Source organism: Perognathus longimembris, chromosome 14, assembly GCF_023159225.1.
Source record: "Perognathus longimembris pacificus isolate PPM17 chromosome 14, ASM2315922v1, whole genome shotgun sequence".
In the NCBI taxonomy this organism is placed as follows: domain Eukaryota; kingdom Metazoa; phylum Chordata; class Mammalia; order Rodentia; family Heteromyidae; genus Perognathus; species Perognathus longimembris.
In genome coordinates this window covers 38,419,915-38,443,799 of record NC_063174.1, presented here as the reverse complement: position 1 = coordinate 38,443,799, position 23,885 = coordinate 38,419,915, and positions in this window count along the sequence as shown.

Below are 23,885 nucleotides of genomic sequence, written 5' to 3'. Positions count from 1 at the left end.
GCTGTGGCTCAAGTGGTAGAGTGCTAGCCTTGAGCAAAAAGAAGCCAGGGACAAAGCTCAGGCCCTGAGTCCATGCCCCAGGACTGGCAACAAAGACAAAACAAATAAACAAAATAAAAGGAACTCCAAGAAATGGAAACGAGGGTTTTTGTTGTTGTTATTTTGCTTTTTGTCTCCTCCTTTGTCTCTGTTTTTTATTTTTGTACTTCTTGTCTTGTATGTAAGTTTATTGGTTTGGGGGAGGGCAAAGGGGAGCACAGAAACAGAGGGACAAGGGGTGAACAAATGCAGCTGTGATACTCACTAGACACTATGTTGGAAATGAACTATACAAATTGTGGGGGAGGGTAGTTGGGAGGGAAAAAATGGGAGAAAATGAGGGAAGAGGTGACACTTTTAATAAGAAATGTACTCATTACCTGACTTATGAAACTGTAACCCCTCTGTACATCACCTTTACAATAACAATAAAAAAAAATAGGGGCTGGGAAGATAGCTTAGTGGAAGAATGCTTGCCTAGCATGCATGAAGCCCTGGGTTCGATTCCTCAGTACCACATAAACAGAAAAGGCTAGAAATGGCAATGTGGCTAGTGGTGGAATGCTGGCCTTGAGCAAAAGCACCTCAGAGACAGTTCCCAGGCCCTGGAGAAAAGAAAGAAAAAAGAAATAGTAATTTGCAAAGTTTCCATTCATGAGACAACATTAAGGCTCCAGGACTCTGGTCGATGTAATATGGAGGTCAGATCTGGCCAGTGCCATCATTGGCTGTTGAGGGGTGTCAGATTGACTCCATCTCAGATTAGTTAAAGAGAGCAGAAGCCGACTCCATCTTCACTAAGATCTCCCCCACTCTATCCAGGGAAGTTCCCCTTCTCTGTGATAAGATTGTGTACACTGCTTGACCATCTGAGTAGTAGAACGTTCAAGGTTAAACCTGTGCCCTCCCATGAGTAGGTGTATCCACTTACATCATGTGAGCCCTGCCAAATCCATGTGCCAAGCCTAACTAACATGATAGGTTGGTTCAAACAGTTGCTATGAGGCAGATTATAACTCCATTGGTCACCTGCGTGTGACCTGGCATGCTCTGTAAATGTTGTTACCTCACTGGCCACCTGCATGTGGCAGGCTTGACCATGTGGTGTTTGCCTTTATAACACGACCCAGCTCCTGAGTCTGAGCTGCCCAGCCTGCTTTTTATGGTCGCAGTTTCAGCTCCAGAGTCTAGGCTGTGACCCTGACCAGTCGGTTCACTTTTTACTTCCCCAATAAATCCATCCTTTTATCATCTTTTTGCTGGAGACTGAGTGGTGGACTCTTGGAGGAACCAGGAATCCCCTCCCTGAGGGAGGGGGTGGGGGGACTCCATTACAGTATACAGCTAAATCCCATGCAAGTTTATGGGCAGTGGAGCATTTCCTGTGGTGAGGAAGAATTGAGAAACTGAAAAATAATCCTGAACTGTCAGTGATAATTTGCAAACCACAATAAACACACATAAGAGATGTTTGTTAGGGAGGAGGAAGGAGGAATGGTATCTGACCTGACAGAGTGGTCCTGGAGTGGCAAAGGTAGAAGATACAGCATCCAAAAGCAATGGTTTGGGACAGACAGTAGCAGTAAGGCAAATAGCACCCCCAACCCACAGCTAACAAACAAAAGCCACTACTGGGGAGTGAATGACATTTTCCCATAGGCTAAAGGCTCAAGCAAAACTGGCTTCTAATAGTTCATGGATATAGATAGGGATGTCTGGATTATGGTACCATGAGTTTTTCTTTTTTAATTATCTTCAAGTAGTTGCAAAAAGGAGTTTCCATTTAACAAAGAAGTTTATGAATATACTATTTTTTCTTCAGGTCCCATTTTTAATTAAATATTTTATTGTTATTATAAAGGTGATGTACAGAGGGATTACTATTTCATAAGAATACAATATATTTGATCAATGTCACTGCCTTCAACATTTTTCACTCATCACTCCCCTACCCACCACTTCTCTCACTGTTCTTAATTTTGTAGGATATAAATAGGATTTTTGCTGCTGATGCTGCTTCATTTTCCTTCTCCTCCTCCTTTTTTTTCCTCCTCTCCTCCTCTTCTTTCTCCTCCTGTCTCCTTCTTCTTTTTCCCTTCTCTTTTTCCTTCTTTGATTAAACCGTTGCAATTTGCACAACTCAATGAGATATTGATATCTAGATTATATTTCATAACCTCAGCTCTGTTGTCAAACAAATAATTATAGGATGTTTAGTAACATCTCAGTCCTTGACCCACTGAATGCCAATAGCATTAACTTGTAAAAAATGTTTTTAAATGTCTTTAGACATTTTCAGATGTCCCTGAGGGGCAAAAATGTTTCTCCTCCCTCCATGGAGAATCCCTAATGTAGATCTTTATCCAGTACACATACATATTTTGTATTGTTGCTTCAATATGTGCCCTTTTTTGCATTATTATTTTTTATTTGATTTTAAGTAGTTGTACAAAGGGGTTTCAATTCAGCAAGTCAGATTATTGGTATAACACATCTTGATCAATGTCACCCCTACCATGTCTCCCCTGTCATTCCCAATCCTATCTATATGCTCAGTTATATAGTTCAACGTTTGTATAATGTAAATTGAATAGATGTACTAAAAAGATGTATTTGCTTACTCTTCCTATATCCAATTACGTTCCCTCTCCATCCCTCCCTCCAAAAGACATGTTTCATCTTCCTGGTATTCATTTCATTAAATTGTTTGTTAGTTGTTCAGAGAAGTTACTTCATTGGAATTCTCCTCTGAATGTACCATCCTTTTAGTGAGCTCAACATATGCCTTTTTTCCTGTAAGGGAAAATATAGTACATTGTTTTGTAACTATGTCTCCTCAAACCATTTCCTGGGTTTCTGATATCACACTAAGTCATATAACCTCTAATTTCTGGGGCGTGACCAGGAGTGATGTTGCAACAGGCCATATTTACATTACATTTGTGTGATAATGGTACACAGTTCCTGTAGTTACACCTATAGACATAGGAACAATAGCTAACACTGTTAGCTACTCAGGAGGCTAAGGTCTAAGCATTGCTATTTGACGCCAGATTGGGCAGGAAAGTCTGTGAGATTCTCTAACAAAAAATCAGAAGTAGAGCTGTGGTTCAAGTGCTAGAGCGCTAGCCTTGAGCACAAAAACTTAGAGATGATAGTGCCCAGGCCCTGAGTTCAAGCCCCAGGACTGGCACTAAAAACACTACTGTTTTAACCATATATACAAATAAGAATTCAGTGTTGGCTTTATATCTGGGTGTAGTGGCACACACTTATGTCCCAGCTATTTAGGAAGCTGAGCTAGGAGGAGTCTAGGAATTTAACACCAGCCTGGACAACCCTGTCTTAAAAAAAAGTTTGTTATACAACTTTTTCCTCTAAACAAAGGTCATTACATTAGTATGCATTAAGGATGAGTAACCTAACTTTGCTACATGACAGGCGCTCAAAGGATCTGAGCTGTGAACTACCAAACTCACATCCATCCAGAAGATTGTAAAATGACCCCCATTCTCTACTGTTGTCTTTTGGTGATAATCAAAATGGACAACAGTCACACAAGCAACACTATCCTTGAAGAACTCACATTCAAACTGGTGAAGCCCAGTATTTTGCAGGAAAGTAAAGAAAGGCAATAACTTGTAAGCATGTCAACTATTATCATTCCTATCAGCCCTCACAGTCTTTTACTATGGCACAGATGAAACTGATACATGCATGGGATTCCATTGGTAGCAGGTGACAATTTGACCCATCCTTCCTGCTCCAAAAGTAAACCTAAATATGAATAAATGAGGGATACTGTTTACTCTGTAAAGGATTCTAAAGTACACCACCATTGAATCGAACTTCTTTTTTTAATAATAAACTATGATGTTACATAGCTCACAAATTATTGCCACAAGAATGAAATTGAATCTCTGGTTTATTGGGAAAGGAGTGGGATTGGGATACAGGTAGACTGAGTTCATTTCTGAATTGCAGATCACTGACTACTGAGTCCTTTATTGGGAAAGGAGTGGGATTGGGATACAGATAGACTGAGTTCATTTCTGAATTGCAGCTCACTGACTATCAAGTACTTCATCATCTGTAATAAAAAGATTTGTAATAAAAAGAACTCCTTTCAGGCTCATTGAAAGGATGACGAGCCAAGCAAGGTGCTGTAAACTGCCTAACAAATGTTAATCATTATTGTCACCTCCTACTACCCCCCCGCCCCCCCGCACCTTGCATAACTCCCAAAATTTATAAGGTAGTCCTCTAGGGTGACTGCTATCATGTAGCCCATGGAAGAGACTTCTCTGTGAAGCAGGACATAAATTACTTTCTTAAGGTGAAACCCGATTTCTCTAAACTGAGGCCAGTTGATAGACTTTTCCAATCCAAATGTCAGGTCTGCTTAAGCTGCTGCAAAAAGAAAAGGATTATCCCTGCTCAGATTTCTCACTGCTCCCACAGAGTAAAACAGCAGCTGAGCGCCAAGATTCTCTGATACTAGCTCCTTTCTCAGCATTATAGACCAGTATCCTGGGATCTGACATTAACCATTAAGCATTTCTTAAGCAGCAGCACACTGGCAAAGGCAACTGTTGGTGCTAAGGACTATGTTAAAACTCCTCTTGATTATTTTTTTAACAGTGAAAGTCACGAAGATAGACAAATACGCCGAGTTGACTCATGCTCCTTAATATAGAGTAAATCATCTTGATGATGGCACTCACCATGACTATGCTAAAGCAGTGATTTATGCTGTCAGCAGTGGGCTTTGAAAGTGCTAGAACACAATGTGGATCATCATGTCCTATATGGAGGGGAAAGTTGACTAAAGCAGCAAGATCCCAATGGTTTTAACTAATAGGAAAATTTGATTCAATAGAATTCATTGAACAAGTGGAAAGCAAACTAGGAGTGGGGTGATAAGGGTGGAGAGCCTAGGCAGGAAGCATGTAGAGAAATGCCCTGGAGACTGGAAATTGGTACTCTTGTAAATCACAGTCTGATTACCTAGGACTGAAACTGTCAGAACCACAGGGAAAGAGGCTGGGAGGTACTTCCACGGGCATACCAGCCATATTCTTCTCTTATCAAGCAAACTCTACTTCCTGTCTTTGTGTTCCACTTTCTAAGAGCTCAGGAGGGCTCCACCAGCAACTTTCCTTGCAGACTGAGAGGCTCAATTTTTCCTGTTCGAATAGGAACTGGATGACAAAGATACCTCAGAATGTTTATAACTCACCCCCCCTCTATTTCTCTCTCTCTCTTTCACACCTCCACAAATATCTCCCACCCAGGACCTAAAAGATGATCTTTGTTTAACCCAAATCCAGGCCATATTCCCCATCCCCAGCCTCACTTCTTCCATAATGCCTTCTTTGACCTCTCGCACCTACCAGCATGTTTTGTTTTGTTTTGTTTCCTTGCACTGCTGGAGATAGAATCTAGGATTTTTAATACTGAGCCACATACCCAGATCCTAAGACTCTTTGATTTTTTGTTTTTTGTTTTTTTTTTCAACGTCTGAAACTTATGCCTAACACCAACAATGGTTTTTCTCTGTTTCATGTGAGCCAATCCTTCTCAAACAGATTATAAACTCCTTGAGGATAGGAGCCACATCTTAAATTTCTTGGGATCGGGGCTGGGAATATGGCCTAGTGGCAAGAGTGCTTGCCTCATATACATGAGGCCCTGGGTTCGATTCCTCGGCACCACATATACAGAAAATGGCCAGAAGTGGCGCTGTGGCTCAAGTGGCAGAGTGCTAGCCTTGAGCAAAAAAGAAGCCAGGGACAGTGCTCAGGCCCTGAGTTCACGGCCTAGGACTGGCCAAAAAAAAAAATTTCTTGGAATCATCTGCCTAATTCTATGATTTCGCAATGGGCATATTTGAAAGCCACTTAGCCCTTAGAGTATCTCTGGGAAAATTCAAGAAGACTTAAGCCAGTTTTTCAAGAGCGTAACATCAAATCAGCTTTGCTGTTGGACTTACGTAAACCTTTGTTCTGGCTCTAGTGCCAATCTTATATTGGGAGTCCCTAACAGCCCAGCCTTAGACCTAGATCTTTTTTTCTTTTCTTTCTTTCCTTTCTTTTTGTGAATCTTGCTGGTATCTCATTTGTACTTCCTGCTTTAGATATCATGTTCTTGCTATTGTTAATCCTCTTAAGAATCCAAATCCTACCCTTAAACTTCACCCTACCCAGAGCTTCTGGTTCTTATACGGGCGTTCTATACTGTATCAGTTGTGCTCAGTTACCTTAGCGCATCACTCACCCTCCCTGGCACTGGTTAGCCAGCCTGCTTCTCAGTCCATGCTGCCAAGACCTTCTGAGAAAGCCTGCCCTGCTTCTAGAATTCTGGCTGGCCTCTAAGTCCTTTCCATTCTGCCATTCACCTGAGCCATCATTCTGAGATATAGTTTCCTCTCAATGGTAGAGATATAGCAAACTCTCTCAAATACAAACATCCATATTCACAAAGGCATTCATCAGATGAGAAGATTTTTGCTCCTATTTTAAAAATTATTTTAAGTCATTGTACAACGGGATTTCAATCATCATGTCAATTTAGGGGTACAATGCATCTGATGAGTTTCATCCCTTCCATTGTTCTCCTCCGCTCCATCTCTCCCAACCTCACCCAGCCCCTCAAGTTACCTGGTTCCATTTTCACATATATACACTGAGCATTGTGAGAGTATTCTTAATTTTTCACTGCTGAATCTCCCAGAACTAAGCTTGGAATTTTCTTTAAATCTAAGGGGCTCTTAGAAATCGTTCACTCCAACCCTCTTATTTTATTCGTAGTCTCTACTTTACTACCCTACATTTATGCTTCTATTTAGAAGCTAGTGGCATAAGATTTTTGCTAATGATGACTTTAGCAAGGAATTCTCTTTGTCTGTTAGTAAATTGCTATGATGCTAGAAGGTTCTATAGAAAGTCTCAACTTAGTAATCAGTTACCATCAAAATGCATTTATCCATTGCTAAAATGAGATCGTTTCCTTCTGTGCCCCAGAAAGGAAGCACATGCGTAGAAGTTTGTCTCTCCCTCTCCCTTTTCCTGCCCCTCCCTTCTCTCACAGTGTGATCAGCCAGTTCTCTGTCTGCAACAATCAAAATACCTCCCAGCTGGAATGACAGCATCATTTTATTGATGCTGAAATGCAAGAGTGATAAAGCAAGTCTCAGCAGGCACAGCAGAAATGTGCTGCTTTTATGATTCATATTTCAGAAATGATGCCATGGGACCAAAAATTCAGAGTTTGTTATGTGTTGGTGAAAATGCTGTTAAGGGCAGTGGCTTCAGCTTTTCCTGTGAAACTTTGAAAAAAAAGCAACATCACAACCAATTTCCTCCCTTACCCTGAAGTTGTACTGGACACTTGGCTTTTCCGACAGCCATTACTTCAATGTGCTCGATGATTTGAGTGGTCTCAGAAAACTGTAATTATTTCCTGTGTTATGATCTTGCTCCATAGATTCGCAGTTATTTATGAGAATTACAACGAAATAGAATCACCAGCACTATATCTTGTTTAGCTCTACCTCTTTATGGGGACTATTTCTGGTCACCACAATAGACAGAATGTCTGTCCCCAAAATTCATAGGTTGAAACCTAATCCTAAATTAGGTGGCATTTGGGAGTTGGGAACTCTGGGAGGGATTAGATCATGGAGCCCTCATGAATGTAATTAGTGCCCTTATGAAAGACCTCAGAAAGCTCCCTGCCCCTTCTGCCATGTGAAGATGATTCCCTATGAACAAGAATCTGTGGGCACCTTCATCCCAGATGTCTCAGCTACCAGAGCAGTAATAGATTTCTGTTACTTTTAAGCACCTACTCTATAGCATTTTTGTTATAGCAGACCCAATGTACTAAGATAGCCTCAGCTTGTCTCTCTAATTTGCTTGAAGAAAGTATAATTCTCCCTCAGATAGCAAACCTTTGAGAACTTCCTTTTTCCAGGGGTTTCTAGCAGCTCACTTCTCACTCCTTTAATGTCTCTTACAAGTGGGGAAAGCAATGCTGGGCTAACATGTTCTAAGTCCCCACAGGATTGCTATAGAAGTCAGTAAATATGGGCTTGATTCCTGTGAGCTCAGTGCTTTGATATCAGGATATACAGACTCTCCATCATAAAAATGCAGGCTCTCAGATGGACTGGCTGTCTTTATAAGAACATCCCCTCATCTGGTGACTTATTCTTGGACACTGTTCATGAGTCAGTGAAAACCCCTAAATGATCTATGGATCAGTTGCTATTTTACACTTTAAGTTTACCCAACAAGCAAAACATTTGGATTCGCTGAAAATCAACAGTGCACTTTTCTTTGAAATCATTTTGGCAAATTGTACAGTGTATAGTAAGTTTACTATGTACAAGAAGAAATGAAAGCAGAAATGAGTCAGCTTATATGGTCTCACTTTCTATAACCCTAAAAAGATTGCTCAGCCAACAGAAAACAGGACTTCAGTAAATGCCACAAGAAACTGAATCCTGAGACGACCTGAAGCTTGAACAAGGGCTATGAGTTCCAGGCAAAGCACTGGTAGGCCTAATGGCACACATTTGTAATACCAGCACTCAAGTTTCTGAGGAAGGAGGATTGTTTGAAGCCAGCATAGGTTACAGAGTGAGTTGAAGGCCAACCTGGGCTACATAGTGGGAACTTATCTCCAAAAACAAACAAGACAGAAGGAGAGGAAAAGAAAGAAGGAGTGAGGGGGAGGAAAGAGCTTGTGTAGGAAGAAAATAGCCCAACTGACACTGGGATTCAGCCTTGGAGAAACTAAGCAGAATCCTACCCTTCCTAGGCCACATATTTTCTTTTTCTTTTTTTTTTTTTGTCTCTGTGGCAAAATTTTGAGAAAGTACATGGCAGTTACCGGTACTAAATTTGTGGTAATTTGTTACTCAGTATGGAACTAGAATACACATCTCATTTTTTTTGTTGTTTCTCTTTTGCAGTGCTGGGGCTTGAACTCAGGGCTTACATACATTTACACAAGCACTCTACCACTGAGATATATTCCCAGCCCCTTTTACCTAAGACTAAATGCTAACATCCTTCAAAGAGAAGCCTGCTAACCACTGGGAACCAAACCTATAGTATAGGCAATCTATAGTATAGGCAATAGATCAACAGCATCCACATAGGCTAGGAGCTTGTTAGAAGTGCAAATCTCAGGCCCCATCTGGATGTACTGAATCAAAACCTGTTTTGATAAATCTCCTGGTGACCTGGATGTTCATTAAAGTGTGAGAAGCACCTGTTAGCATTTTAATTCCCAACTGGGGACTAGAATCAGCAAAATCTGGGTGCCCAGCCTGGTTCACACAGTATTATTAGCTGTGTAGCTTTTGGTAGGCAGTTTAACCTCCTCGAGTGTCTGTGAATCTGAAAATGGAACAAAGGATCAGACTAGTTTTAAAGGGTTATAGTGAGAATTCAGTAGGGTAGTATGAAAAATGTTCTAGCCCAGGATTTTAGCCTAGCATTAGCCTGGCATGCAGTAAGGGGTTTAATAAACGTTAGGCATTTTGGATCAGGTGCTAATAGCTGGGTACATTGCATGTAAAAGGGAATAAAACACCTCAGCTGGAAACATGCAGAATCTTTGTAAGCAATACTTTCATCTGATGAAATATGTTATCACGAGACTCCTTAGAGACTGCAGAAGGTGTGACCTTGGTTTCTACCGCAGCACAGGCTGAATCAGTCACAGGCTCCATCATAGGCAGTACCTCCCCTAACCACCTGTGTCCCCCTGACCTGACCCCATCTCCCCAGTTAGCATTAATCTCACAGGGCCTCACTTAGCTAATGAGATCTGGCCAGAAATCAGAGATGGTTGTCAGAGCCTGGAGCAGGTGGTATGAATCCCAGAAGACTGAGCAGACAGCTCACCCCACAGGAAAGATGAATTGGATGTGCTACTGGCAAACACAGGCCCTGTGGCACGTTGAACAGAATTCTAGCATTATTTTTATGTTTTCTAGAAAGAAGAGTGATAATGGTGTTCATTCTATGGCATATAAGAACAGATACAGAAACTGGTCATTTCCAATGACCAACAGTAAGCCACAGTAGTCATTTGTGATCTGTTCTGGAGAAGGCAGGCTCCCCATCCTGGCTTCTCTGTTCTTAGCAAATGTCTTTCTCACTTGCTTTATTATCTTTTAGGCCTGAGCTGAAGTAATCTCTATGGTTCAATACAAATAATGAGGATGATGTTGATAATGACAATAGCTCTCATTTGTTGTGTTCTAAGTGCCAGGCACTGTTCATACATTATTTATACTCTTTATAACAACTCTGTGAGACAGACATTATAATGTTCCTTTTTAGCCATGGAAACAGAGGCCCTAGAGAGGTTAAATGGCTTGGCCAAGTTTACACAGCAGGTAGAATAGTCTTGGATTCAAACCTGAGTCTCTTTGACTCTGAAGCCAGTGCTCCCTTCACTTTATCTCTGTACCACAGCACTTGTCCTGGCTTCTTGCAAAGGATCTTGGTGCTTTGCCTGGATGCTTCCCTTAGACCTGAGCTGCAGCTGCCAAGTCAGCTCTTGAGAGGCCTTTCTCCTGCTTTCCCAGGTTCACACCTTTTCTAGCTCCCATCATCTTTAGACAGATGCTCACCTATTATCTTGACCTCTGGATATGTAAGGCACTTACCTATGTCATGTTGGGTCCACTTCATTCTGACTTGACGGTTTCGCAAGTGGGCCTGAGCAACAACTGCTTGAACTAGCCAGGATTCTCCAGAGGTAGATACATGAGAGGAGATTTATTAGAGAATTGGCTTATGGAGTTACGGGAATTGAGAAGTCCTATGACAGGTGATGGCCTCACTAGTCATCTGGAATATGGTTACAGAGTTCAGGCCAAATTCAAAGCTTCAAAATGAGGGAAGATGATGTTCTAACTCTCACTTTGAAGCTGACAATCTGAGGACCTGGCGAAGAAGCCTCAAGTGAAGACCTAGAGTTCACATGTTAGCAAGCAAGTAGTTCTGATGCCTAAGGCAGAAGATGAGCACTCCAAGTCAGACATCTTCTGCATTTGTTCCCCTAGGCACATTTGTTCCCCTAGCTGAATGGACAGAGGCCCCTTCACACAGAAAGTGAGTCCTCCCCTAGTCCACTTAGATTTTTACACTAACCTCCTGTGGAAACACTCTCCCAGATACACCCAAAGTAAAGCTTTTCTAGATCTCTTAGGTATTTCTTAATCCAGTCGACATTTAAAATTACCCATCACTCTCTCCCTCAACCTACCTGGGGGTGGAGGAGGCAAGGGAAGGGGAAATAAAGTTTAGACCATCTGTGACCACCCTGGAGCCACAGTAAAAATCATGATGAAGGGTCAATTTAGCACCTATTGTAACATATCAGACAGGGTGTGGGGCCTCTTTTGTGCAAGGCCCTTATGGACCATTTGAGACAAGCAATAAACAATGGAAAACTGCTGGCCAGAGTTTCACTGCCACAGATCTTGCAATACATCTGCTGGACTGAGTCCTTCAGCACTTCCTGCACAAATTCACCTGTTAAGTGTTAGGGTTTACTGAACACAAAGTTTTTAGATAGTGTTCTAGGCACTGTGACAAGTTGAAAAGCAAAAAGGAACAATGCAATGATTTTTTTAAACAATGGAATGAATATTAAGGGCAGTAGAATAATTTTAAGAGTAGTATTCATTATGGTTAATTTCTTTCTAGAATATGAAAACTACTTGAACTGTTTCCTCTTTTGTTTATTCTCTTCTAATATTCAAGTCTCAATTTTCTGTGCACTATTTCATTCTTTCTTACCCTTTCCTAATTTCAAAAAGCAACATTACAGAGGTAAGGGTATAATATATGAGATATTATACCTCTATATGATGTTGCTCAGTGGTATAGAATGTGCTTAGCATATACAAGGTCCTGGGATCAATGCCAGGAGAGAGAGAGAGAGAGAGAGAGAGTTTCCTAGCATTCATTTCATCTCTCTAAATCTCTCTAAGCTTCTATTTCTTACTAGTAAATCATACCTAATAAGTATGCCTTCTTGGATTATTCTGGAATTCTAAAAAATGAAATAGATCAATGCCAATAATGGTGGTTTTAATTTTCTTCTTTATTCATTCTCTTTTAATTTTGCCACATTTTGTTCCCTATTCTTCCTTGCTAAATCCTGGAAGAATACTGATAAGAAACAAGCAGGATTCAAGTACACAAAGTTAACTTTCTAGCGAGGAATGGAGTGGAACCATTTTAGTTCTTTTCTTTTTTTGTAAAGTGAGTATTTAAAGGTTGCTATGTGCATGTAATTAGGCAAAGATGGAAATGTACAAAACCAGTTGAAAAGAACACATATGGGGTACATATGTAAGTAGGAGAGCAAACATTCTATTTGATATAAGACTGTCTCCGCTAATTCCATCTTCTTCCAGGCCTATTGGTTAAAGCACTTTCTAATGAATCAGGTCATAGCTTCAATTCCAAAAGGTGATGGGCCTCCTCTATCTGTCATATGAGTACAGATTGCCCTCCTGAACCTGGCCAGACATTTGCAAGGACCTCCATTGTTCAGAAGGTGGCCAGTTGGAAGATGCCAATATCGCCCAAGATATCATTGTAGAGCTCATGTGTTGGGGTCCATCTTTCTCGCCTTGATGGAAGGGGCTTGATGCACCTCCCCCAGCTGGGGAATGCGGCCCTTCCACCCTCTCTACATTGGAATCCGGAGAAACCGGTTGGGCAAACAGACCCCCGACTTAGCCGGCAGCTAGCCCGGCGCCTACCAGCCCCGCCCTGGTTCGGCGCGCTCAGAGTGACGCAGCCCCTTGGGGGTCAGGTGACAGCTCTTGGCCTATTGGAATCCTGGCCAACCCCCTTCCTTCGGAATCATCTCCCCTTGACCTTCTCTCAATAAAGTTAGTTTGCTCTCAGAAGCCTACTCCGTGGTCTATGTACGCTAGCTCCCAGGGAAGGATAGCGGCCACATTGCCACGTAGGTCACGCACACGCCAGGCCGGAGTGACCCCTACGTCTCATTCTAACTTACCTGCAGATCGAGGGTTAGGGGAGAGGACAATACGGAGGGTAATAAGAGAGAAAGAAATAAGCATCCGAGCCGGGTCAGAGAAAAAATCCCAACACTCATGGAAAACCAGTGTAAAGCCACACAGCAGTAGATAGTCTGTGACAAAGAGCACTGCCCTGTCCCTGTCTTTAAAGCTCTTAGCTCTGCCTAGAAACCATTGGAGAACTTCCATAGCTCTCTTTTTGGATTAGACTCAATATCTAGAAATATTTTGCGCAGGAAGACTTTTTCTTCTCTTCCCAACTTTTCTTTTCTCCAACATATTTCCTCCTCCTCCTCCTCCTCCTCCTCCTCCTTCCTCTTCTTCCTCTTCTTCTTCGTCGTTCTCGTCATGGGGCTTGAACTCAGGGCCTAAGCATTGTCCCTGAACTTTTTCACTCAAGGATAGCACTCTACCACTTTGAGCCACAGCTCTATTTCCAGTGTTTTTGGTGGTTAATTGAAGATAAGAGTCTCAAGAACTTTCCTGCCTGGGCTAGCTTTGAACCATGATCCTCAGATTTCAGCCTCCACACTGGCTAGGATTACAGGTACAAGCCACCAGCACCCAGCTTATTCTTATCATATTACATTTCTGGAAGTTAAAGCAAAGTCTTGTGTCTCCTCCTTTTCCTCCTCCTTCGTTTTGGTCTTTCTGTGTATTCCAGATGGGCCTTAAACTTGAAATGTTCCTGCCTTAGACTCTGAAATGCAGGGATTATGAATGTTCACTACCATGTACTTCTTCTTTTTAATAGTTTTTTTCTAAATGTGAGCTTTTATTTGGTATGAGTACTGGGTTTTGATTTTGTTTTTTTGCTTTTTGTTTTTTGGGTTTTTTTTTTTTGCCAGTCCTAGGGCTTGGACTCAGGGCCTGAGCACTGTCCCTGGCTTCTTTTTGCTCAAGGCTAGCACTTTGCCACTTGAGCCACAGCGCCACTTCTGGCCGTTTTCTGTATATGTGGTGCTGAGGAATCGAACCCAGGGCTTCATGTATGAGGCAAGCACTCTTGCCACTAGGCCATATCCCCTGCCCCATGTACTTCTTCTTATAAACTAATCACATCAGGAAGACCCCAGTTTCATAACTTCATCTAGACCTAATTACCTCCCAAAGTCCCCGTCTCCAGATCCCATCACATTGGGCATTAATGCCATGTCTTACTCATATTGATCAATGTTTGCTGAGTGAGTGAGTTGTCACTGGTTCAGGGCTACTCACCCTACTTACTGTCTGTAGCCACCAGACAAAGTCAATTATTTTTTTTTTATTTTTATTTTTTTGCTAGTCCTGGGCCTTGGACTCAGGGCCTGAGCACTGTCCCTGGCTTCTTTTTGCTCAAGGTTAGCACTCTACCACTTGAGTCACAGCGCCACTTCTGGCCATTTTCTGTATATGTGGTGCTGGGGAATCGAACCGAGTACTTCAAGTACATGAGGCAAGCGCTCTTGCCACTAGGCCATATCCCCAGCCCAGACAAAGTCAATTATATTACCTGTACCTCTAACCTCATTCTTTTACTACATTTCCTTACACAATAATGAGTTTGGGCTGGTGTAGAAGAGAATTGAAATTGTTGAACTCTCCAAATATGGAAACAAGTTCTAGCGTGTGTGTGTGTGTGTGTGTGTCTGTGTGTGTGTGTGTGTGTGTGTGTGTGTGTATACCAGTCTGGCTTGAACGTAGAGCCTAGGCACTGTCTCTTAGCTTTTTCTCTCAGGTTGGTACTCTACCACTTGAGCCACGGATCCACTTCTTTTTTTGGGGGGGGGGGCCAGTCCTGGGCCTTGGACTCAGGGCCTGAGCACTGTCCCTGGCTTCTTCCCGCTCAAGGCTAGCACTCTGCCACTTGAGCCACAGCGCCGCTTCTGGCCATTTTCTGTATATGTGGTGCTGGGGAATCGAACCTAGGGCCTCGTGTATCCGAGGCAGGCACTCTTGCCACTAGGCTATATCCCCAGCCCACGGATCCACTTCTGGTGGTTGATTGGAGATAAGGGTCTTCTAGACTTTCCTTCCCCAGCTGGCTTTGACCTACGATCCTCAGCTGTCAGTCTCCTGAGTATCTAGAATCACAGATGTGAGCTACTAGCAGCTAGCAATGTTCAGGAATTTAAAAAAGAATTATTACTGAGAGAATCTCACTGTTGCCCAGCTTAATCCTGAACTCATGAACTTCCTGCCTCAGCCTCCTGAGTATTTGAGTCACTGGTGTGAATTCAAAATAAAGGCTCAAGAAGGCTTTGCCACCATGTCCCAAGGAAGATTTGCTCTTAATGGACGGATTTTCCATAGTAGTATAACTTTTCTTAATTTATTTTCCACACCTGTTAATATTACTTGTTACATAATTTAAAAAAATCATACATTCAAATCAGCATTCCAGTATCACTGATACTGGGTTTACACTCAGCAGTCGTCAGTCCTTTGCTGTCTTCTACCTTGGAGGAGGGAGAAGGTCTCCAGGCTTCCTCATTTGGAACATAGGATCTAGCCATTCGCATTGAAAATATGATCCATGGAACAATCTTTTTTCCATTCATTATGTCACTACAGGAGGACATGGCTCACAGCTTCAACTGATGCTCTCAGCTACCCCAGACAGCTTAACCAGTAGGAAGGCAGGAAATAATTCCTTAAAGTCAATTACTTGCTCTGGCAATGTTTGCTTGTTCTTAAGGTTTTCTTCCAGATTCAAAAGCTAAGCGTTTCTATAACTATTGAAAAACCTCAGCCTGATCACTTGAAAACATTAACTTGCTGAGAAAATCACATATAAATCAGTATGACTTTCATTTTATATAGGTATCATCCATGGCAAAGAAATGTGCATCATAGCAAAAAGGAATGTAACTGTTCAGTACAATTCCATCTAAACTGATGTCCTGATGCCTTGAGTAATAGAATTGCAGCTTTTACCCATGTATTAGTTCTCCTGAAGAACAGAACCAATAGTATGTATATATAGTTTTGTCATTAGAATACATGTATGAATGGGGGCTGGGAATATGGCCTTGTGGTAAAGTGCTCGCCTCGTATACATGAAGCCCTGGGTTCAATTCCTCAGCACCAAATATACAGAAAAAGCTGAGAGTGGCGCTGTGGCACAAGTGGTAGAGTGCTTCCCTTGAGCAAAAAGAACCCAGGGACAGTGCTCAGGCCCTGAGTTCAAGCCCCAGGACTGGCAAAAAACAAAACAAAACAAAAAGAATACATGCATGACTGTATGTAGACTTAGATATATAATTATAGAAATAAATATAGCTATAAGATAAGATTTGCTGGATTAATCCATTGGTTCCACTATTAGATAATCCAACAATGGCCATCTACACACTGAAAAGTCAGAGAACCTAATAGTAGATCAGTCCAAGTAGCTGGGAACATCAGAACAAAGGGACCAGTGATGCAGCCCCAGTCTTGACACTGAATGCCTAGAAACGCTCTGGAGAGTCATCACTGGTGTAAATTGAAGGCTGAAGAAGCTGGAGACTGATGTCCACAGGCAATGGCAACAATAAACACATTTGCTCAGGAAGAATGGAGCTTACATCTACTGACTAGCTTCCTCCTTCTACTTTTCATTCCTACCAATACCCCAGTTTATTACTGGATGGTGCTGACTACATTCAGGGAAGGTCTTCTCCCTTTACATTATCTCATGTCCATAACTCTCTGGAAACACCCTCACAGATATACCTGGACATGTGCCTTCCTAATCCACAGAGACTCTCATGGAGTAGTTCTTGTCCATTGATGGACACTTGGCTTGTTTCTACAACTTGGCTCTTGAGCACTGCTATGAACGTGGGTGTAGTCTCTTGCTTCTCTTTCTTCATGTGTAGAATTTAAAATTTCCCAAAGGGAGTTGATGAGTCACGATACCACTGGTAAATCTGGAATGTTTCTTTTTACAATTTGTGTTTAGCTTCCTCCAAGGGAGTTGTCCTGGTCACAAGAGCCCTTAATTCAATCATCTGTGCCAGAGCATCTGGGTTTGATTTCCCCTGGCTGTCTAGACTGAGAGGAACACCTGGGCCTGCTTTTCTTCAAATGGTAGCTATACCTCAGGAGTTAATTCAGATTTTCTTTACATCTTCTCTTTAATCCTTTGTATCTTGCCCGGAGAAAATAGAACCCACCAAGTGATTCTAGCTATTCTCACCAAGTGAGTACATCTTCGAGGGCAAACCGCCAACACTGGCCAAGACCCTCAGTGTGAACGTGGGTAAGACAGTGGTGTCTTATGTTGTAGAACCAAATGGATACATACTGCCAGGAATCATATTCAAGCAATTGCTAAGTTTCAGAGAGGGTGTCTTTTGCCTTTCTCCCTGTGTCCTTCCCTTTCTCCTTCCTTCAACCTGCCTTTTCTCCTTCATTCCCTCCTTTCCTTCCTTCCTTTCTTCTTAGGAATAAGGTCTTGCTATGTCCCTAATCCAGGTTAGCCTGAAACTCCCAATCATCCTGCCTTTGCTTCCCAAGTGTTGAGATTATAGGTGTGTGTCACTTTTCCTGGCTGTAGAATGCCTGTTTCATTTGTCCCACTTAAGAATGATACTCTGAGTTTCTCTCTTCCTCCATCTTACAGTCATCCTCTTTGCCTCTTTCTGATTTCGCTATCTGAAATGGTGGCTATAATGGCAAGGGGTACTTACAGGTCCACAGGTAGACTGCATGTTTAGCTGACCAGAAACATACCTGGATTACTTTAGGAAGAAGAGGACTATGTTGGTCAAGGTTAATGGATTGCATTCTTTGGCCTTCGGCATAAATGTCACTTCCCAGAGTTTTAGTCTAACTTATGTTTTTCATTATACACTTTCATGAAACTTTCTGCCTTTTCTAAGTACTACTAATGAAAACTTGACATTTAATCAATCTTGCCCCTTTTGATATACTTTATTTTGGCTTCCAAAAAATTGTGTGTGTGTGTGTGTGTGTGTGTGTGTGTGTGTGTGTGTTCTTTTACATTCCTAGCTACTCCTATTCAGATTCCCCTCCGCCCCCCCCCACCCCCAGTTTTTCTTCTTATCCTTGACTTTTAGATGCTGGATCCCTCAGAATTCAATCTTTGAGCTTTTCTTTTTTCTTTTCATTCAACCCCTTGGTAATGTCATCTCAGTTTGTGGTTTTATTTTTATTGTGCTGGTCTTGATAATTGAATGCAGGGCCTGGGCAATGTTCCTGAGTTTTTGTACTCAAAGCTAGTGTTCTATCACTTGAGCCACAGCTCCACTTTTGGCTTTTTGGTGATTAACTAACTGAAGATAAGAGTCTCACAGACTTTCCTGCTGGGGCTGCCTTCCATCATCCTCAGATCTCAGCCTCCTGAGTAGCTAGGATTATAGGTGTGAGCCACCAGCACCCACCAACTGGTTGGTGATTTTAAATACAATTTATTTGTATGATGATCTAATTTACATCTCCCCTGGATCCATCTACATAATAGTATACAGCACATCTCTAGTAAACTGTCTATAGACTCCAAAAGGCACACAGAAGTCTCTGAAATGAGAAAGATGTCATTCTCTCCATTTCTCAGGTCAAAAACCTTGGTGATATTCTTGCTGCTCCCCTTTCTCTTTCACTACTCAACTTTTCATGTTTCAGCAAGTTCTATCTCTCTATCATTAAAACATATCTAGAACTCAATAACCACTTCTTCCCACCCCCACTTGTGTAAGTCACCGCCAACCATATCTGCCATGTCTCCTCACCAGACTCTTAACCCTTGATTCCTGGAAATCTATTTACATTTCAAGTAAGATAGGCTACATTAAAGTGGAAGGCAGATCACTGTTGCTCCTTGCTCAAACTTCAATTGTCTTTCTTTCATCCACTTAGAAAGAGCCACTCTTCACTATGTCTTACTACATGTGAACCACCTGGCCTTGGTAATGCATTCCTCCACTCTAACCACATGTGATTCTGCTCCCTCTCCCAGAAACATTCCTTCTCTAAACTTGTAGGACTAGAACCATCACTTCTTCCAGGTCTTTACTCAAAAATTACCTTCTTGCTGGGTACTGGTGGCTCACACCAGTAATCCTAGCTACTCGGGAGGCTGAGATCTGAGGATCATGGTTCAAAGCTAGCCCAGGCAAGAAAGCTCATGAGACTCTATAATCTCCTATTAGCCCCCAGAAAACCAGAAGTAGCGCTGTGGCTCAAAGGAGTAGAGCACTGGCCTTGAGTGGAAAAGCTCAGGGACAGCGCCTTGGCCCTGAGTTCAAGCCCCAGAATGGGCACACACATGCACACACACACACACACACACACACACACACACACACACACACACACACAATCACTCTCTGGGAGCCTGCCTGAAATCAAATAGTCCTCTATCATTTAAAATCTGCTTTCTTGCTTTGCTTTTCTCTCTGCTGGCTTTATGTATCCACCCAATATTTACATATTCATTTGGCTTATTTTCTGTCTTCCATACTAGAATAGAAATTCCCCACACAAGCATTTTCTGCTTTCTTGAAAATATTATACAAATGCATAGTACAATGCCCTGGTACATGCTTGGCTCTTAATGAATATACATTGAATTAATGTGAATTAATGTGACTAATTGATCAATGTTTCTCACTACCCTCCTAGATAGTAAGCTCCCTGAGACTTGATATTTAAACCTGCTTTCTTTTTAACCCCACCATCTCTAGAGCAGAGCACAGGCCCTATTGAGTGTGTGTGTGTGTGTGTGTGTGTGTGTGTGTGCGCGTGCGCCAGTCTTGGGGTTTGAATTCAAGGCCTGGAATGCTGTCCTTGAGATTCTTTGTTCTAGGCCAGTGCTGTTGTCACTTGAGCCATAGCTTGACTTCCAGCTCTTTAGTGGTTAACTAGAGCTAAGAGTCTCATGAACTTTCCTTCCCTGGCTGCTTTAGACTGTGATCTCTAGATCTCAGCCTCCTGAGTAGCTAGGATGACAGGCATAAGCCACCAGCTCAAGGCTCAGTGTCTTTTTGAAAAAATACCTGCAATTGTCAGTAAGAACAGTACAGACAGAAGGAATTGACTGGAGAGAGGAAGGTCACAGCAGCTTTGCAGCTATGAAGCTACTCAAACAGTTCCAAGATTAGTCTTAGAGAATACTGGGTTTGATAGGGGTCATCTTTCATACAGTTGTAGAGTCTGGAAATTTGAGATGACATACAATAATGTATAGAGCAGTGTTGAACCATGCTTGGAGTTTAGGTTCTAAAGCCAACACATATGGCAAAACTTAAGTATAGAAAAAAGCCCACTAAAGTCTCTCAAATCACCCATATAGTACAGATTACATGGTTTTATGTATTCTGTGCCATCTCAGTACATCCAACACAGCCAGATCTCCCTCCAGAGTTAGAACAGATGGCCATGGCTGTTTCTTTGGTTGAGTACCAGATGAATTGGTTGGCTTGAATTTAAGGGCCATATTGTGTGTAGGGGGGGTGGAATGATAAAGATGTATATATTCATCTGTATTATTTTCTCTTGATGAATATATAGTTGAATTCAAGTAACTTAATATTTGTGTACTGTAACTCCATTGTAACATTTGGTACAATAAAAATTTCTAGATCCTTTGCATGTTTCTGCTAGAGGCAAGGCTTCCAGAGTGAAGAAGGTAGAAAATAACCCGTGGAGCCATGGAAATAGTTGGCATGACCAAGAAGGAGAATAATAATTTTCCAAAAAAAAAAAGTTAAAGGTTTTAGTTTCAATTGCACACAGTCTCTAAATCCCTACCCCCCCAAAACACACACACACACACACACACACACACACACACACACACACAACTGTAGGGAGGATCAGCTCAATATTAAGTACTGAAAGCTTTGTCAACTTTGTCTTCTTGAACTGTCTCATAGCAACCGTTTGAAGAGGGTGTTATAACCCCCATGTCCCCTGTGTGCCAAGGCAGGCACACAGGCTTGGCCCATTGCTTGAAAGAACACACTTAGCCAAAGCCAATGATGGAGTCTCTGAGCCTGGGGTGTGGTGCATGCATTCCTGGCCTCTTCCCTTGGGTTTTCTTTCAGTTCATACCAAATCTTCAGTTTAGAGGTGCCTGTAAACCTATTCCCTCACCCCACAAAAAATAACTATAGAGTATTTATCTCTAAAGAAAATGTAAGAGTAAGTCAACCTGTTCCAAGAGTTCTGTATGGTGATGTTCACTCTCTTGGTAAAGTTGGAAACATTTAAATTCCATCTTGCTTTGAATTACTTACAAACCCTCTTGGGCAAAAGGTGGAAGGAATCATGGTCACTTTGTGTGTTGCTTTTGTGAACATGTTCTCTACTTAGTACCTTAGTTTCTAAGTTGAATAAGTTCTTTACACCAACCAGCTCTCCATAAAAGGACTACTAACACAGCACCATTGCTTCAGACAGGCCTGATCTGAATGTTTCAATAGATTGGCTTCCTGTCTATTCACTGGAATACATCATCATCTCCCTTACACATCCTCATGTTATCTTTAAGGATATTTTCCCACATTTCCCAAGATAATATCTAAGCATTGGTCAAAAGCTATGTTGCCAATATGTACACCTCTGCCACGTTCCCTTCTTTATTTTCTATTTCTTCATCCTCATGAACATGGCTTTCTCATCATTGGCCATTATATTCAAACTGAAAAGACTCTAGACATGGTAAAAATGGAGAAGGAGCAGGGAGGAACGGAGCAGAGAGAAAAGCAGGCACGGAAATTTAAGTAGCTTTACCCATGGGACCCATCTAGTAATTAGCAGAACTGGGAATTGAACCTGAATCGGTAAGGCTCCAAGACACTATTTCCATTACATCACACTACTCACCATAAAAGCAGACAACTCTCATGCAATGAAAGTATCAGGCAACGATATGAGCAAGCTTTGTGTGGATAAATAGATTTACAAGTGTGACCTTAGAAAAATGTGCAGACCAAGTGAAGGACTTTCTGGAGACTATCAACTGTATGAATGACAAATGTTTGCTCATATGTGGGACCACATTAAAATGATTTGAAGGAGATAGAGCATCTGAAAAGATGACATTCAAATGAATTATAGTCTCATTGAAGGAAAACTTTATTTCTTGTAGTCAAGGAACCCAGTAACAGAAAGAATACATTTACACTGGACAACTAAGGAAAGTTTAAGGGGCTAGTCTACCTATAAAGATGTTGGTGAGATTTAGGGAATTGGAAAATAATATTTTAGTGCCCTGGGTTAGTAACAGAAGGATAACCCCAATGAAGGGCAAAGAGAAGGAGACAGAATATAGCTGCATGAAGAAGAGACCTATTCCTTTCCCAGGGGATGGGACCTTCACTAAAGTGTCCAACTCATGCTAAGCTATCAGGGAGGGACCCACATTCAGAAATACCTTAGTGCCAGTCTTTCCACTCTGCTTCCCATTAACTAACAAGAAACTGGAGGGCAAGCATGGATTCCAAAGACCAGCCTCCTTGGCACAATGAGGAATGAACAAAGCCAAGAATGAACCTGAAAGGGTAAATGGTGTACAAGGTAGTTTTGTCACACTATTAAGAGCATTGTAGAGGTTGCAAGTAGCAAGAGTATTCTTGGAAATTATTATGTGAATAATAGCTCTTCTTATAGTATCTTTTTTTTCACTAGCTTAGATTCGAATGAGAATGGCCTGAGTTAGATATTTCAATAGACGAGCTTTCTGACTCACCCAAAGTGAGAGGCAGGTGAGTTAAGCAGGCTAAATTCAATTGCACATTTCAATTGCATAAGCAATGTTTTGCTCAATTCTTTCTCCGTTATGTAAGTTTATTCCACTCACTCACATTTTTCTCCATGCCCTTTTCCATCTTTTTTTTTTTTAATGTCTTCCTTTCCCCATTTTTACTCTCTTCTTTCTTCCAATAAAAAGGGCTGCCTGGCTCACGCCCCCACCAACAGATGCTTGGAAATAATGCACTGTGGCAGTCATTCAAGGATTTTTTTTTCTCTTTCCTCCCTCCAGAGAGAAAAACAAAAGGGTAAAGATGGCTGGAGGGACTGGATCGGAACATTGTTTTACTGGAATTTGCAGCTGTTTCTGGATTGTAGAATTCACTAGAGGGAAACAATGTGCTCAGGGACTGAAGGAAACTCTTTGGCTCCAATGTGTCCCAAGTCATCTGGGGAGAAATTTTTTTTTCATTGTTACAAAGGTTGATGCTCACCAGAGGTTTTTTTTTTTTTTTCCATCTGTCCATACAAAGTGTGTGTTTAGGGGGAGAGACATGGAAAATTCACACAGGATGGGAGCAAAAGAAGGCAAAGGTAAAATGCTGGTGAAAGGCAAAGGCTAAAAGAGAACTGACCTTTGGTCAGGACATAGAGCAATCCTCTGGGTTCTGGCCCAGGCAGTACAGCCACGAAAGGTTCACCCTTTATTGCTAAGAGTCTGAGGGCTAGAGTGAGCCAATGACATTTCCATTTGCCCAGGCAGGCAAAATAAAGATGGGATAGATATAGCTAAAGAATGAACAAGAGCCTAATTTAGGGTCTCCTTCAGTGTGAAGTCTGAGTTTAAGGGCTTGTACATGGGTGTCTATATACTCAGAACAAATAAAACTTTACACACCTTTTGTGCTCCTCAGTATGTGTTCCTTGCTGTGTTTGCAGAGCATCCACAGCTGTGGGGCTTCCTCCCAGGCCCTCTGTTCTGGGTCTGCCATCACTGTGGAAGGAGCCAGTGGAACACTCCTGTGAGACAGAGCTCCTGTTGCCCACTGGCAGTTCTGGTTACCTACTCATCTACTCATTC